A 14,962-nucleotide genomic window follows, 5' to 3' on the forward strand; every position below is an offset into this window, starting at 1 on the left:
GCCACAAAGCGTGTTGTTGCATCAAGGGCTCAAAATCTTTCATTGTGGTCCAAATATCTTCAAACGAGTAAATATTATTCCTCACCCACTGGCATGCCTGATTAGCCACTATACTCTTCTCATCTAAACCAACTGTAGAACGCGTAAGCAACTTCCGTACCTGTGTGAATAATCCGCTCCCTGCGCCTCGGCTCGGCGTTAACATCTCCTGACTGGGGGTGGTACTAGCCGAAACAGTAGGGAGTGCTAAAGAGAATTGGGAGGGTGCAGGTGAAGTGGTCTGGAGTAAAGAAACAAGAGGTGTCGGGGGCGAGGAAACTGCGCTAGGCTGAGGGGCACTCGCTGATGAACCTGGGACCCCACTAATGGAGGCCGGAGCTGGCAGGGAGGGATACAAGGACTGCGGGGCGTAAGGGGGAGGGGGTTGGGTATCCAAAATGTCTTCCATCTCATCTGGGTCATCCTCTCGTACTACATAACTTTTATTTTCTTTCAACCTGCAAAGCCTATCTGCGCGCTCCAAACGCAGCGCGTTCTCATTCCCAACCTGTTCTCTCGCTTTCTGTGCCATAGTCTGCGTGGACTTTTTAAAAGCCTCTTTCTCGTCTCTTATCTTTCGCTTCCTGGCTTCTTTCTGCCACACCCTTAAAGAATCGAGCATGCTTTGACGGCTACGCCTAGCAAACAATTTGTCCTGTAAATAATCCAACTTAGCTTCATCAAAAGAACCCGTCAAGGGCCATTGCAAATCCACATTGTCAGCAGTGTACCGGTGCCACAAAGTTCCAAACAAAAGAGGGACCAATCCATGCTTGACGTACATATCAAAGCTTGGAGTGCCCTCAGGGGGTGCAGGTTGGCTCTCGGCCAGTCTAGTATCTGAGGGTCGGCAACAACATCCAAAACATCGTAACTTACTAAAACACGGCATGTTTAAAACACTTCTCTGTCAACAAACTTCGTTACCTTGAATCACTCAGCTCAAGCTCGTTCACACACACATATAATTATACACTGGGAAATCACGCACACACATATACAATACCTCCAAACACGTGTTACCAAATGGGACAAGGCCCGTCGACCAAGTCCTGGGGAACCTGGACCCTACCGCAGACCGAACAGTACACTAACTGTTCTGAGGATGGGGAAACAAATCCGCTCCCCGCGCGGCACTATGGATCACTGCGCACTTTACCACGGGAGACCCAGGTCTCACCTCCACTGAACCACCACTCTAGGAGTTCAAGGTAAGCACCGGAGTCCACCCGCAATGAGCCACGCCTTCACCACAGTACCACCCGGTCGGATCACTACAAACAATATATCTAGACGTTCCCCCCAACCTCGTCAAGTCTGTCAGAGTGCCTGCTCGCACTCTGAGTTCCCCGGAGCACACTAGCCCCCAGGAGCACACCGGCATCTCAAACCTCTGGAGACACCCTAGTCTCCCGGAACACTCCAGTTCCTGACACAATCACAGGTGGACCACTCACCTTCCGTAGGCGGCACCGACCTCTACCGTTCTCCACCTCCAGCTGCCAGGACCAACACGGTCAGCTTCGAGTTCCGCCTTCTGGACCCCGGCGTAAGATCCGAACCGGGACCTCTCCCGATCAGCAGGTTGGGGCAGCGCTGCGAGAACCAAGCTCGGCATCAGATGGGTACCCGGACCCACCGTGCCGACCAGCGGGTCCCCGGTCTTCTGCTACCCCCTTACGGGTGAGAAAGATCCTTATCGCGGGGTCCCTATTCGGGCGCCATCTGATAAGCGTGGCTCAAATCCACCCGAGTGACTTACCGCACTCACCTATATTAATTATATAGGAAGTCAGCCGGACAGTGGAGAAGAATAAACAAAGTCTTTATTAGGCCAAACAACACTCATATGAGAGGGCCCTGTCCGACCTCACTCCTAGGAGTGCGAACGAGAGGACTGACTCTCTACATCACAGCAATACATTATAATGCAACACAGTCCGTTGGGGTACGCCCCTTCTGGAAAATTACTGAAACCCAGACCAGCGAACAATGCCATCATACAGCAGGCATCTGCACCTGCAAGGGATACATCGCTATCTTTACTCAAGGCCATGGAGCTAGGCTTCAGCGTCTCTGGTGCATGAGAACATTACTGATAAAGAGACTTGTTAGTTTCGGCCACAGTAAGCCGAGAAACGAAAAACTGCTGTCTTAGGGAAATTCTCTATTCCTGCGGGAGGGGCAGATGAGCGAGTGAGGCTCGTGATCACAGAGGAATACACAAAATGGTGGCACACAGGCTAAGCTAAGGAACTAATATGATCACACGTACATTTGAATAATAAAAATAGCAAGCGGAATAATTCAACACAGGTGCATATACGAACTTCATTAGTTAGCCATATGATGCTAACTTACATATCAGAAGGGACAGTTGGGGCATCGAACAGTGAATTCTATCAGTAGTCTGGTAGTCTCCGCGCATAGGCCCCCACCCAAACCTGAATGTGTATTGTTCATTGAGCGTTTGCTCGCACACAGCTTGGAAAGCGCTGGGAAGGCTGTTATCTCTCCACACGCAGGCGATGGCACTGCGAGGACGCTGCGGGTGAGTAAGGCCTCTCTAAAGATATTACAGTCCCCATAAGTGGGAAGAAAATGAACACAGACAAAAGGAGGGGTGGGATTAAACACAAACTATGGCAAGAGGCAGGTGGGAACAAAGTTGCGCGCATGTGAGAGTCTAGGTCATGTAAAATAAAGTGCCTGAATGCAGCCAGCCGATCAGAGAGAAAAAAAAGCATTTACAAATGCAATAGGACTCGTATTTACGCGAGACCTATTGCATTGTAAATAAAACTGTGGTGGCCAACAAGGAAGGAACAGGAGTGGGTGGAGGGGTTGAGGGCAGAGAAGTGATGGACTGCGGGAGGGAAGGGGGCGAGGCAGGGAAACAAACAGTTTTGAAAGTAAAGAGGCTGATAGCTATGGAAGGTGAAAAATGATGACATGGCTGTCAGGAGGTGGGATTAAGTTGAGGAAAACCAATTAGATTGCAGCATTTAGGAATGCGGCCAATCAAAAACATAGGCGGAAAGTGGGCAGAGCTTTCCCACTATACTGTATACACCATCTCTCAACAAGACAGCGCATGCGCTGCCTAGGCGAGATCTAAAAAAGGAAATGAAAGTAAAGTAATGCAAAAGTAAATGCATGCATGCGTGCGAAGCACAACGGCTGTGGTTGGCATTTACCACTGTTAATTATTGTTTGAAAAACATAATGTAAGAGGAGTTGCCCTAACGGTTAGGGCGGTTTACCTCGGATCTGGGGTACTGAGCTCAAGTCTCGGCAAGGACGCTGAACATCCTTGGCAAATCACTTAATCTCCTTGTGCCTAAGAAAAAGGAATGTGCCCTCATGTAATGCAACTGGTGCTATGTAAAGCACTCTGATACCCGATTCGGGTCAAGTTCGTGTTATATAAAACTCTGTAAAAAAAAGAAATATAAAAGAAATCAAATAAAAAAACAAGTTTTTCCTCACTTGTTTTGCAACAAGTGATGGCAGAAAGTAAACAAGGGAGAGTTGTGCAAGGGAGACAAGGAGGCACTGCAGCTGCCACCCTGCGCGCTGCTGCTCACTCCCGCAGGCAAAACGCCATGGTGAGTGAACCTTTCAAAAGAGGTGGGAAATGAGCCCACCTTTAGCCATTGGCGGGCTTTCATTATAGAAAGACACATGCAAAAGCCAATCCAATGCGTGAGAGGAGTCATACCCACACAGAGTCAAGAAGACTCGCAGAGCAGCGCATGAGTGCTGCTAGGCTCGACCTAAAATGGAAAATAGACATTTCGAAGTGCAAAAAAAGTAGAGATAAAGTTGAAAAAAGGAGTGAGGTGGACCAGAAGCTGCTGAATAGATTTCGATGTGGTTGGAGTAAATAAAATGGCTACAATCTTGAGCAATGCTAATTGTCGTTCGTGATATTTTTGGACTCCAAATATGTCTGTGATGTATTTTGCGTCATTACCAATAATTTCGCAAATTTTTGAAATGTTGCATAATTATGTGAAATTTCCACATCACAAAGTTATTTTTACTGGCATTACTAATCAGGATTGAAAATATTTCAAAGGGACCACTCAAATATTTTCCATATGTTGTGGTCACCTCTGAAATATGGCTTTTTATACCAGTGCATTCTATACAATCTATAGTTCTTAGTTTGAGCTGGTGCTTTCTGTTGAAGTAGCCCACTCTTATTTAAGGGGACTGGGCCCGGCACTAAGCATGGGCGGATAATCCGTTCCGCTCGCGGATTTCGCGGATTTTCGGTAAATTCGCAATCCGCGAACGCTCGCGAATTTACCGATAATTTGCACGCAGCTGATTTTTTTTTCTTGGTGATACAATTTTGCGGCGTGCAGTGTAAGTTCGCAATTGCGAACATGTAGGTGTGGCGGGCAGCAACAATCTCGCACTCGCGAAATTACAAAAATTGCAATTCTGCAAAAGAAATCCACTAGCAAGCAGCATAGACCTTCAGAAAATGATGATTTGTATGAGAATAACTCCTCAGGTTGACATTTGCCTGCACTTTTTCGGATTTGAGGCCTTTTGACTTTCTTTGGATCACTTTTGGATTAGAAATCAACTTTCACAAGTGAGCTTGTTTCGGGCATTACAGTTGCTGTAATGCTGTTCTGCAGAAAAACGAGTTTTGCTAAACTGAAAGCCCTCAGCAGGTGCAAAAGTTCAAATTCATCATTAGTAACCATTCCCTGTAGTGCTTCCTGACTGGGTCTCCTCCAGAGTTCAGTTGCTAGTTGCAACAATTGTATGACCCTGCTCTGACCCTCACAGCCGGATCATAGAATAGCTAAAAGTAGGCCACAAAGGTCCTAGAAAAAAACATTGCACTGCAACAGAAAGCAAATTACAGATAAGGAAGCAGGTGCCAGACTCAAATTTTAAAACAGTGACACATTAATAAATCAACCCCAAATTAATTCATGTCAGTTGAAGCAGGGCAGGTGTGCTTGCTTTTCCCCCCATAATCTACAGTGATGATGAACCAGAGGGTGGCATTGATGTACCAGAGGGTGGCATGGGTGAAACAGAGGGTGGCAGGGGTGAAACAGAGGGTGCTGGGAACCTGTGATGATGAACCAGACGTAGAAACAACATAATCGCGACCGTTGCGAGCCGACATGTAAGTTCGCAATTGCGAACTGGTACAAAACCCTCGCGAACTGGCAGAAATCCTTGCGAACACACACAAAAAAAATCTGCAAATTCGCGAGAATTCGGGGATTTTGCGGATTGCGAGTTCGCAAATTCGCAAAATTCGCGAACGCCAGATTCGCAAAATTCGCCCATGCTTACCCGGCACTTATTTTCCACATCATTTCTTTTTCAAGCGCAAGAAAGGGAAATTAAACAGTTCGGACGGCAATACCCTCACAGATTGTGAAATCAGACTGCAGGAGTGAGAAAAAGAGGGAAGGAGTGTCCTGTAGCGGATTAAACAGGTATATGATGGTTTAAAAACTTTCAGGCTTGGTATTCCAGCGCTGACGCTTGATTGCATCGGCCGCGAGCTTCTGAGAAGAGTTTTGGGCACCGGCATTCTCTCCTTCTCAAATCAAGCACTAGTAATATATGCATCCAATCATTTAATATGCATACCGAAATATTTTCAAATGCGCCTTCTTTATTTGACTGTGCCACATTTATGCTTAAATTAATATGAATGGTCCCAAAAAAATTAAGGCATTGCACTGAGCCGTACTCAGGGCTTTAAGTGGGCCAGGTCCTGCTGGTGCTGAGCACCGGCAGTTCTTAAAAGCAGGTGCTGAGACGGGCCCCGATCGGGCTCTCCATTTTTGCCATCACTATCAAGGTGAAAAACAAAATCTTAACTCTGCAGCAGTACCAACCTACACTTCCTTTGTTGAAACTTCAAAGAGACTCTTATAGTGCTTGCAGTCTCATCATTTCAGAATGAAAGCATTTTCAATATTACATACAAAGAAGCCATAGTTCTTGCTTATTTAGCTTATACAACTATCAACGATTGACAAAGCCAATAGTCCTGGCTTGTTGTAGGCGTAATATCACCTGTATTATATATCTGGATGAAATGATAGAAGCACCAAAATACCAGTCGGGGGCACACTATGCTAAGCACTGATTATTAGGTTTTGTATAGAGCAGCGCATGCGCTGCCTCTATTAGGCATCATGTAATCTGTAAAGTAGGTGAAACTCCGCCTCTTGCCTGTAGTTTCTCCTGCCGCTTGCCATTTGTTAAGTCTGGAATTTATATTGTTAGCAGGCTTATGGTTGGCCTATGATCCGATACTTCCGTTTTTGTATCCATTTCGCAGGAAGCAGCACCGACTAACTACAGTTTTGTTCCGCTGCTCGGCATAATGTATTCGTGTAGGCACTACTTCCTTGTTTATTGTCCACCTGTTCTCAAGTGCCGGTGTGCCCGAGAGGCGGGCAGGGCATGCTGCTTGTTTTTGTTGTTCTCTGTGTGCGAGCGCGCCCTCCGCTGGAAGCGTTCGGCAACAGCGAGCCATATTCAGAGCCTGTCTCACGCTCTGTTAGTCACCGAGTGCTCCGATATTTGTTTCAGTTACTTATTTAGTCACTCATGTTCAATATTTTCATTTTTACTCGTGCTCTGTCGTGGAGCCCTATAACGCCCCAGGCAATGTTTGTTCAAAAGAAAACTACACAAATAAATAAGTGATCAATAAGGCCCGAAATCCAGTAGGTCAGGTACATGCTGCAGAAGCCTGTGAATACAACATTAGGATCGGAGGTTGGTATTGCAGAAGGACGACTCAGCCTTTCATTCATCCACACAGGTAAAATGAGTACCATTGAGTTGGTTAGTATTAATCACGCGGATTGTTTACATTTGAAGCTGCGAGTGATAAATTATGTTATATGGTGCGGTACAAAAAGCGAGAGATATCAGATGCCAGGGTCTATGTTGACAGACAGCAGACTCACGCCACTTCTCAGAGATCTCTACACAAGACCCTTCTGGATGTGCTGTGCACAGAAGTAAGTTCACACAGTGGCATTGACAACACAGCCGATGGCAGCATAAAACTTATCCCTGGTCCACTACTCTGTAACTTCTGAAATGAAGGCCTTTGTTGTAAGAATCCAATATCCGTACACACAGACATTGTATGCCGTCGGATAGGCATACCGACCAGGCCAAACTTAGATTATGCACACATCCACTTTAATAATAAATAGATGCAGGGTCCGTACATCATTGTGAAGACGTGCATTAGGTCATCTAAATAAAAAATATACAAACATTCGAACATACAGGCTTTTATTTCTTTGCTTCATGGTCCAACTTGCAGCTGGGTCTGAAATGCAGGAACATTTCTATCGCGCATGCGTCCGGTAGCCATCTCATTAACCGTGTGACACATACCTACAGCCACAAAGTATGATGGATGGATGTCTGGCTGTTGTGCGTTTCATCAGACACCCCACTGTATCTACCTGCAGAGGCTGCCTGACATGATGATCCCGGCAAGCTGACTACGACATCCATGCAGGGTCGGGGGCTCACTTGTTCAGAATGTGGCTCAACGGCTAGAGCGGATGACCTTGAAGATGGGGAACTGCATTCGATCCCAGCGGGAGGCTCACACATCTTATTTATTTATTCATTTATAAAATTTCTAAAGCGCACAAATACCTTCCGGTGTCTCGGCACTAGAGTTCACAGATTGCAGAGGATTTCCATTGATAACTTACTGATTGAAAAGCCAGGTCTTGAGATGTTTTCGGAATGTTAATAGTGAAGGGCTAAGTTTAATGTAGGAAGGGAGCTGATTCCATTGTTTTGAGGCAGCCACCACAAAACGTTTGTCTCCCCATGTTGCCTTTTTTGTACGTGGAATTTGGAGCTGTTGGGCTGAAGATGAACGTAATGTTCGACTAGGCTTGTACACATTAATTGCTTTTTTGAAGAATTCTGGTCCATTATTGTTCAAAGCCTTGTAAATAATACACATGGCCTTAAACTTTGTCCGGCTTCTAATCGGTAACCAATGAAGCTCGCGAATGATGGGGGAAATGGGTGAGTATTTAGGTGTGCCAGTCAGAATCCTTGCGGCAGCATTTTGAACAAGCTGTAATTTGTTCAAAACTTGCTCCTGTGCGTTAAGCAATAGGCCATTGCAGTAGTCCACCTTAGATAATACTAGGGTGGACATTAGGGTGTTACCTGCATTTGGGGGAAGAAATGGAAGCAATTTCTTTACCATTCTAAGGGTAAAGAAGGAGGATGAGACAACTGCGTTGGCATGGCTGACAGAGGCTAGCTTGTTGTCGAAGAGCACGCCCAAATTTCTCACTTTAGATACTGGTGGTGGGGGAGTTCCCAGCTCCGAAGGCCACCAGACTGGAGACCAAGGCGGGGTCAGTTCACCAAATAACATCACTTCCGTCTTGTCAGAATTTAGCTTTAAACAATTCTGATTCATCCAGATACTGATGGCTTTCATGCCCTCCTGTAAGTTCGCTGCCACTGCTTCTCCATTTTTGTGGATTGCCAGGACCAGTTGAGTGTCATCGGCATATGATGTTAAACCTATACCAAATGACTTAATCACCCTCGCCAAGTCCGACACGTAGATGTTAAAAAGTGTCGGACTTAGCGATGAGCCCTGAGGAACTCCACAAGGCAAGGTAAAGTCAGGAGAGCAGTAGCACTCCATCTTCACGGACTGCACTCTCTCGGCCAGGAAGGATGCTAGGGTTGCTCTGGCCCTACCCTGAATGCCAATGGCAGCGACACGGTCGATCAAGATGGTGTGATCGACCGTGTCGAAGGCTGCAGATAGATCCAATAGTATTAGGATCGCTGCACCACCCTGGTCCATGATTATCCTGACCTCCTCTGCTGCCTTTATCAAAGCAGTCTCGGTCCCATGGCCCTTCCTGAACCCAAACTGGATGTCGTCAAGTAGATTGTTCTGGTCAATATAATTCGACAGCTGTTGGTTCATTGCCTTTTCAATTATTTTTGAAGGATAAGGGAGTGAGGCAATAGGGCGATAACTTTTGGGCTCTAGAGGGTTTAAGGTAGGTTTTTTTAAAAGAGGTTTTACAATTGCCTTTTTCCAGATTGGGGGATAGTCGCCTGTCTGAAACATGGTGTTACAGAGGTTAGTAAGCACCGGGGCTATTAAGTTGGATACTGGTTTAAGGATAAGTGGAGGACATGGGTCCAGTGGTGATCCTGATTTAACAGTGTTCATAAGCTCTACCATGGACGATTGGGATAGTGGAGAGAAGACCTCAAAGATTGGTTTTGGTGAGATGAGAGGAATATCCAGAGTGGCAGAATCGGTAATCGGTTTTTTTGTACAATTATCAAAAATATCCTTAACCTTAGCCTGGAAGAAATCTGCTACTTTATTGCAGAATATTTGGGATGGTTCTGTGATGGGGGGGGGGAGGTGAATTAGCTAGCTTTTTAACCACCTAATCTAGCTGTTTGCCCGAGTTATGAGCTTGTTCTATTAGTGTGCTATAAAAGTTAAATTTTTCTGCAATAATAAGCTTTCTATAGCTCTACAACGCTTTCTTGTATGTTTCTCTATCGTTGTTGTCACAGTTCCTGCGCCAACGCCTCCCCAAATTTCTGCAGCGTTGTCTTTCGAGCCTTAATGGCGCCGAGAACCAAGCCGCAGAGGGTTTGATGCGATTTGGCTGCATTTTTTTGTTGGGTGCTAAATGGTCAAATGCCTTATGCAGCCAATGCTCGTAATTATTGGATGCTTCATGTGGATCCGATGTATCTTCTGGTATCGTAGATTCCAGAATGCTATGTAAAGCAATGGAGTCAATCTTTTTCCAGTTACGACATTTGATCTGAGGGCGTGTGTTAGTAGAAGAGTTCTTATGGTTCCTAACTAGAATTGTAAATTTGACGGCTGAGTGATCCGTCCATATAAGCGGAAACACTGTGAGGTGCGTAATATGGAAATTATTAGTAAATAAACCGTCCAGGGTATGTCCTGCTTGATGAGTGGCTAAAGTGACCTGCTGTTCTAAACCAGCGGCTGAGAAGTCAGAGATCAGGGTTTGCGAATCTTTATCTGCAAGGTTCTCTAAGTGGAAATTAAAATCTCCCAGTATTGTGTAGTCTGGGTTGGCAGCTACTGGTTCTAGTAGGTGATTGAGGGATTTCAAAAAGGGTGTGCGTAAGATAGGTGGTCGATACAGCAGAGTTCCCTTAAAAGTTTGTATAGGAGAAAGAGTAATAGTGAAGGCGAGAGCTTCCACAAAATCATAGTCAAGAGGTTCAGTTTTAATGGCTAGCTTGGCTCGGTGTATGATAGCTAGACCACCCCCTCTTTTTCCCGAGGATCTGTCTAATCTTATTACATGATAGCCATCTGGTGTGGCGATATTGAAATCCGGCCCAGATGCAATGTCTGCCCAGGTCTCAGTTATAAACAGGACATCTATGTTTTGATTGACTATTAGTTCAGCCACATCATCCCTGTGTTTAATGAGAGAGCGTGCATTTATGAGTACGCAGTTTGTGTATTTTTCATTATTGTTTCCATCTTGTGATTCTGGACAAATCACTTATTTCCCCCGTGCCTAAAAAAGGAATGTGTCCTTCTGTAATGTAACCGGTGCTCACCTAAAGCGCTCTGATACCTACGGGTCGAATTTGTGCGTGGAACATTCGGCAGAGGGTTAGATGCTCAGCTACTGCCCTCCCCACCGTCGGCTTTTCCCTAGCAGCAGCAGGGGCAATGGAAAGGGATCCCATTTGTAGCCCTCTAGACACGCCGCTCTGGTTTTAATATGAAATTGGATAGTTGCGCAGAGATTTGGAAGAATTAAGTGCTTCCAGTGCCAACCAGGGAAGGCCTCTGCCGGCCTCGACGCTCTGTGGAGGCTACCAGGGCTCTCTACATAATATCTGTCTCTAACAGCCCTTCCGGTGCCAACCACTGGGGGTAAACGACGCTGTCTGCACGAGCTTCTCCAGCAGCCTCAGCCTGATGATGTCACTCACGAGGCCATCCTACATCATTAAGAGCAAGTATTTCGACTGAAACTCATGACCTGGCTGTTTACTAATCTTTAAGATTATTTATCCTTTGAGGCTCTCTGTAGTTCTGGGTTATGATGGACATGCACCTGGTATGTCCACCTCATGAATGACATGTATTTCACAGCGCCGGGACACCCCCTTCTGGGGGTAGCTGCGCGCTTTATAAGCTTCTTAAATAAATAAATAAATAAAATGTCTGTCATTAACTCATACGTGTAGCATGTACCATGAAGACTCCCAACCAAGCATGAATGCACTATTGCATGCACCAGCTGTATCTGAAAGGAGTGGATCTGAATGTTCAGGTCTCGTATAGAGCAGCGCATACGTTGCCTCTATGAGGCATCATGTAATCTGTATAGTAGGTGAAACTCTGCGTCTTGCCTGCAGTTTCTCCTACCACTTGTCATTTGTTAAGTCTGGCATTTATATTGTTAGCAGGCTTATGGTTGGCTTACGATCCGATCGTGCATTTCCGTTTTGCATCCATTTCGCAGGAAGCAGCACCGACCAATTACAGTTTTGTTCCGCTGCTCAGCATAATGTTCTCGTGTAGGGACTACTTCCTTGTTTATTGTCCACCCATTCTCAAGTGCAGGTGTGCCCGAGGGGCGGGCAGCGCATGCTGGTTGTTTTTCTTGTTCTCTGTGTTTGAGCGCGCGCCCACTGGCAGCGTTCGGCAACAGTGAGCCATATTCAGAGCCTGTCTCGCGCTCCGTTAGTCACCGAGTGCTCCGATATTTGTTTCAGTGGGCTATGTTTTAGAGGGGGTGAGCCACTGGAAGAATGAGCCGTGCTGGAGCCACACGTCTGGCTGTGTTTCAGCTCAAGATTGCTTTGAACCCTGAGCCCAAGACAAGTTGAGTGTTCGTGTGGCTTGCTGTTGTAGAGATCTGGCTCCAGTCAGAACTTAAAGGGACAGTGACTTCTTGGATATTGGTGATCAAAGTTGCTTGTTTTTCCAGCAGTCTGCACTGGCTTCTTCTGGAGCCAGGATGTCCACCCCGCTCACTTTATTTCAAATGCGCCTCAGGCGGGCTCTCTTATGGAGTTAGTCTGCCCCCTACCAGCTTCCCTACCCCCTCCAACTCACGGTAGTGGAAAGCAGGGCTCTGAATTGTCTGCCCCATTCCGGAGGCTCTGTTGCAACACGTATTCACCGACCTATCTCGTCCCGTTTGTTAGACCATTGGCTGGAAACGTGCTGCTTGGCAGCGACTGGCATGCATTGTTTATGTAGGGTACCCATCGTCACTTCAAGGCAGGTAGGCGGGAAAATGCAATAAACAAAGAAGAACAGAAATAGCCTGCCTGTAAGAATCTAGTGTAGGCCGAAGGACAGGTCCTTATATACTTGCATCAACCCCTGAACCACATAAATAGACTTCAACAAATAATTACAAAAATATCAAGATTTTATTACATGGAGCAACAAACTATCTCAATACATTATAATTGCATAAGTGATTGCATTATCTTTTCATATAATATAAAAATAGTAACTCAATCAGATCATCACAGCAAACCCACATGCCAGCCTACACTTTCATACCAACATACATACAACTTTAGTCACACACAACACATGCAACTCCACAGATATATCATAGCCAGTGTTTGATCTGAAGGTCATAGATGGTGAACAATCCATTAGGGAAGAACCCCAGATCGCTCAGATGGTCCCCAGAAGTAGATACCGCCAACACGCGTTTCGGTGTAAGGACCCAGCCGGGGCCACACCTTCATCAGGGCGAGAGTATACAGAGGCATAGTGGGACGGGGTGTCTGTGAAGAGAATATATACATACTTTAAACAGATGCAGATTTTTACCTATCCAAAAAACAAAAGATGGGGTTCAGGGGGATCAAAAATAAACAATCAAGAAACTTTGAAAAGCGAGAAACCGCATGATTCATATTTAGAACAGACAAAATTAATTTGACATAACAAAAAGACATGGGTTACATGTCAGGAGTACAAATTCAAGAGAAAAAAAACACTCAACAATAGATAGTAAGAATGTAAGGACCAGATTCAAAGATGTGCCAGCCAGATTCCAAGATATGCCAGAGTCTCCGACTCACCCAATTGAAAAAGTGAATATAGATTTAAGAAAAGTTCAATAGCCTCGAGTCTCCTGAGGCGGAAGCCAGGAGTGTGCAGTCATTGATTTTAACTTTTGTTTGTGATAACTTTGTAAACCCACCTTTTAAAAAACTTGCTCTGTCTCGCTAGAACAGCGTGCTGCAACGCTGCAACGTTCCCCTGATAATCGCCACCTCCGAGGGCGAGGCGCGTCATTCGGACACGCCCACCTCAGCGGGCCACGCCCCCTCCCTGACTAAAAAAGAGCGCGCAGCTCAAAAGCGCGACTCCCACGATACCTCGAGTCTCCTGAGGCGGAAGCCGGGAGTGTGCAGTCATTGATTTTAACTTTTGTTTGTGATAACTTTGTAAACCCACCTTTTAAAAAACTTGCTCTGTCTCGCTAGAACAGCGTGCTGCAACGCTGCAACGTTCCCCTGATAATCGCCACCTCCGAGGGCGAGGCGCGTCATTCGGACACGCCCACCTCAGCGGGCCACGCCCCCTCCCTGACTATAAAAGAGCGCGCAGCTCAAAAGCGCGACTCCCACGATACCTCGAGTCTCCTGAGGCGGAAGCCGGGAGTGTGCAGTCATTGATTTTAACTTTTGTTTGTGATAACTTTGTAAACCCACCTTTTAAAAAACTTGCTCTGTCTCGCTAGAACAGCGTGCTGCAACGCTGCAACGTTCCCCTGATAATCGCCACCTCCGAGGGCGAGGCGCGTCATTCGGACACGCCCACCTCAGCGGGCCACGCCCCCTCCCTGACTAAAAAAGAGCGCGCAGCTCAAAAGCGCGACTCCCACGATACCTCGAGTCTCCTGAGGCGGAAGCCGGGAGTGTGCAGTCATTGATTTTAACTTTTGTTTGTGATAACTTTGTAAACCCACCTTTTAAAAAACTTGCTCTGTCTCGCTAGAACAGCGTGCTGCAACGCTGCAACGTTCCCCTGATAATCGCCACCTCCGAGGGCGAGGCGCGTCATTCGGACACGCCCACCTCAGCGGGCCACGCCCCCTCCCTGACTATAAAAGAGCGCGCAGCTCAAAAGCGCGACTCCCACGATACCTCGAGTCTCCTGAGGCGGAAGCCGGGAGTGTGCAGTCATTGATTTTAACTTTTGTTTGTGATAACTTTGTAAACCCACCTTTTAAAAAACTTGCTCTGTCTCGCTAGAACAGCGTGCTGCAACGCTGCAACGTTCCCCTGATAATCGCCACCTCCGAGGGCGAGGCGCGTCATTCGGACACGCCCACCTCAGCGGGCCACGCCCCCTCCCTGACTAAAAAAGAGCGCGCAGCTCAAAAGCGCGACTCCCACGATACCTCGAGTCTCCTGAGGCGGAAGCCGGGAGTGTGCAGTCATTGATTTTAACTTTTCTTTGTGATAACTTTGTAAACCCACCTTTTAAAAAACTTGCTCTGTCTCGCTAGAACAGCGTGCTGCAACGCTGCAACGTTCCCCTGATAATCGCCACCTCCGAGGGCGAGGCGCGTCATTCGGACACGCCCACCTCAGCGGGCCACGCCCCGTGACGCCCTCCCCCCTCAGTCATAAATTATGTGTCTCGCCAGGAAGCGCAGCGGACGAGCGCAGCGGGAGCGCCGTTTGCGCGCCGAAGGCGCGCCTAAGGCAAGCCCGTCTGCGCCCGTCCGCGACCAGACTGCGGCCGGGGCCAGACATGCTGCCAAAAACGCTACATCTGAAGGACAGATAGTTTGGTCCGGGGAGGATTTAAAGGCATTCAATTTACCATCCAACTGTTGCC

Source organism: Lissotriton vulgaris, chromosome 4_1 (assembly GCF_964263255.1).
Source record: "Lissotriton vulgaris chromosome 4_1, aLisVul1.2, whole genome shotgun sequence".
Taxonomy (NCBI): domain Eukaryota; kingdom Metazoa; phylum Chordata; class Amphibia; order Caudata; family Salamandridae; genus Lissotriton; species Lissotriton vulgaris.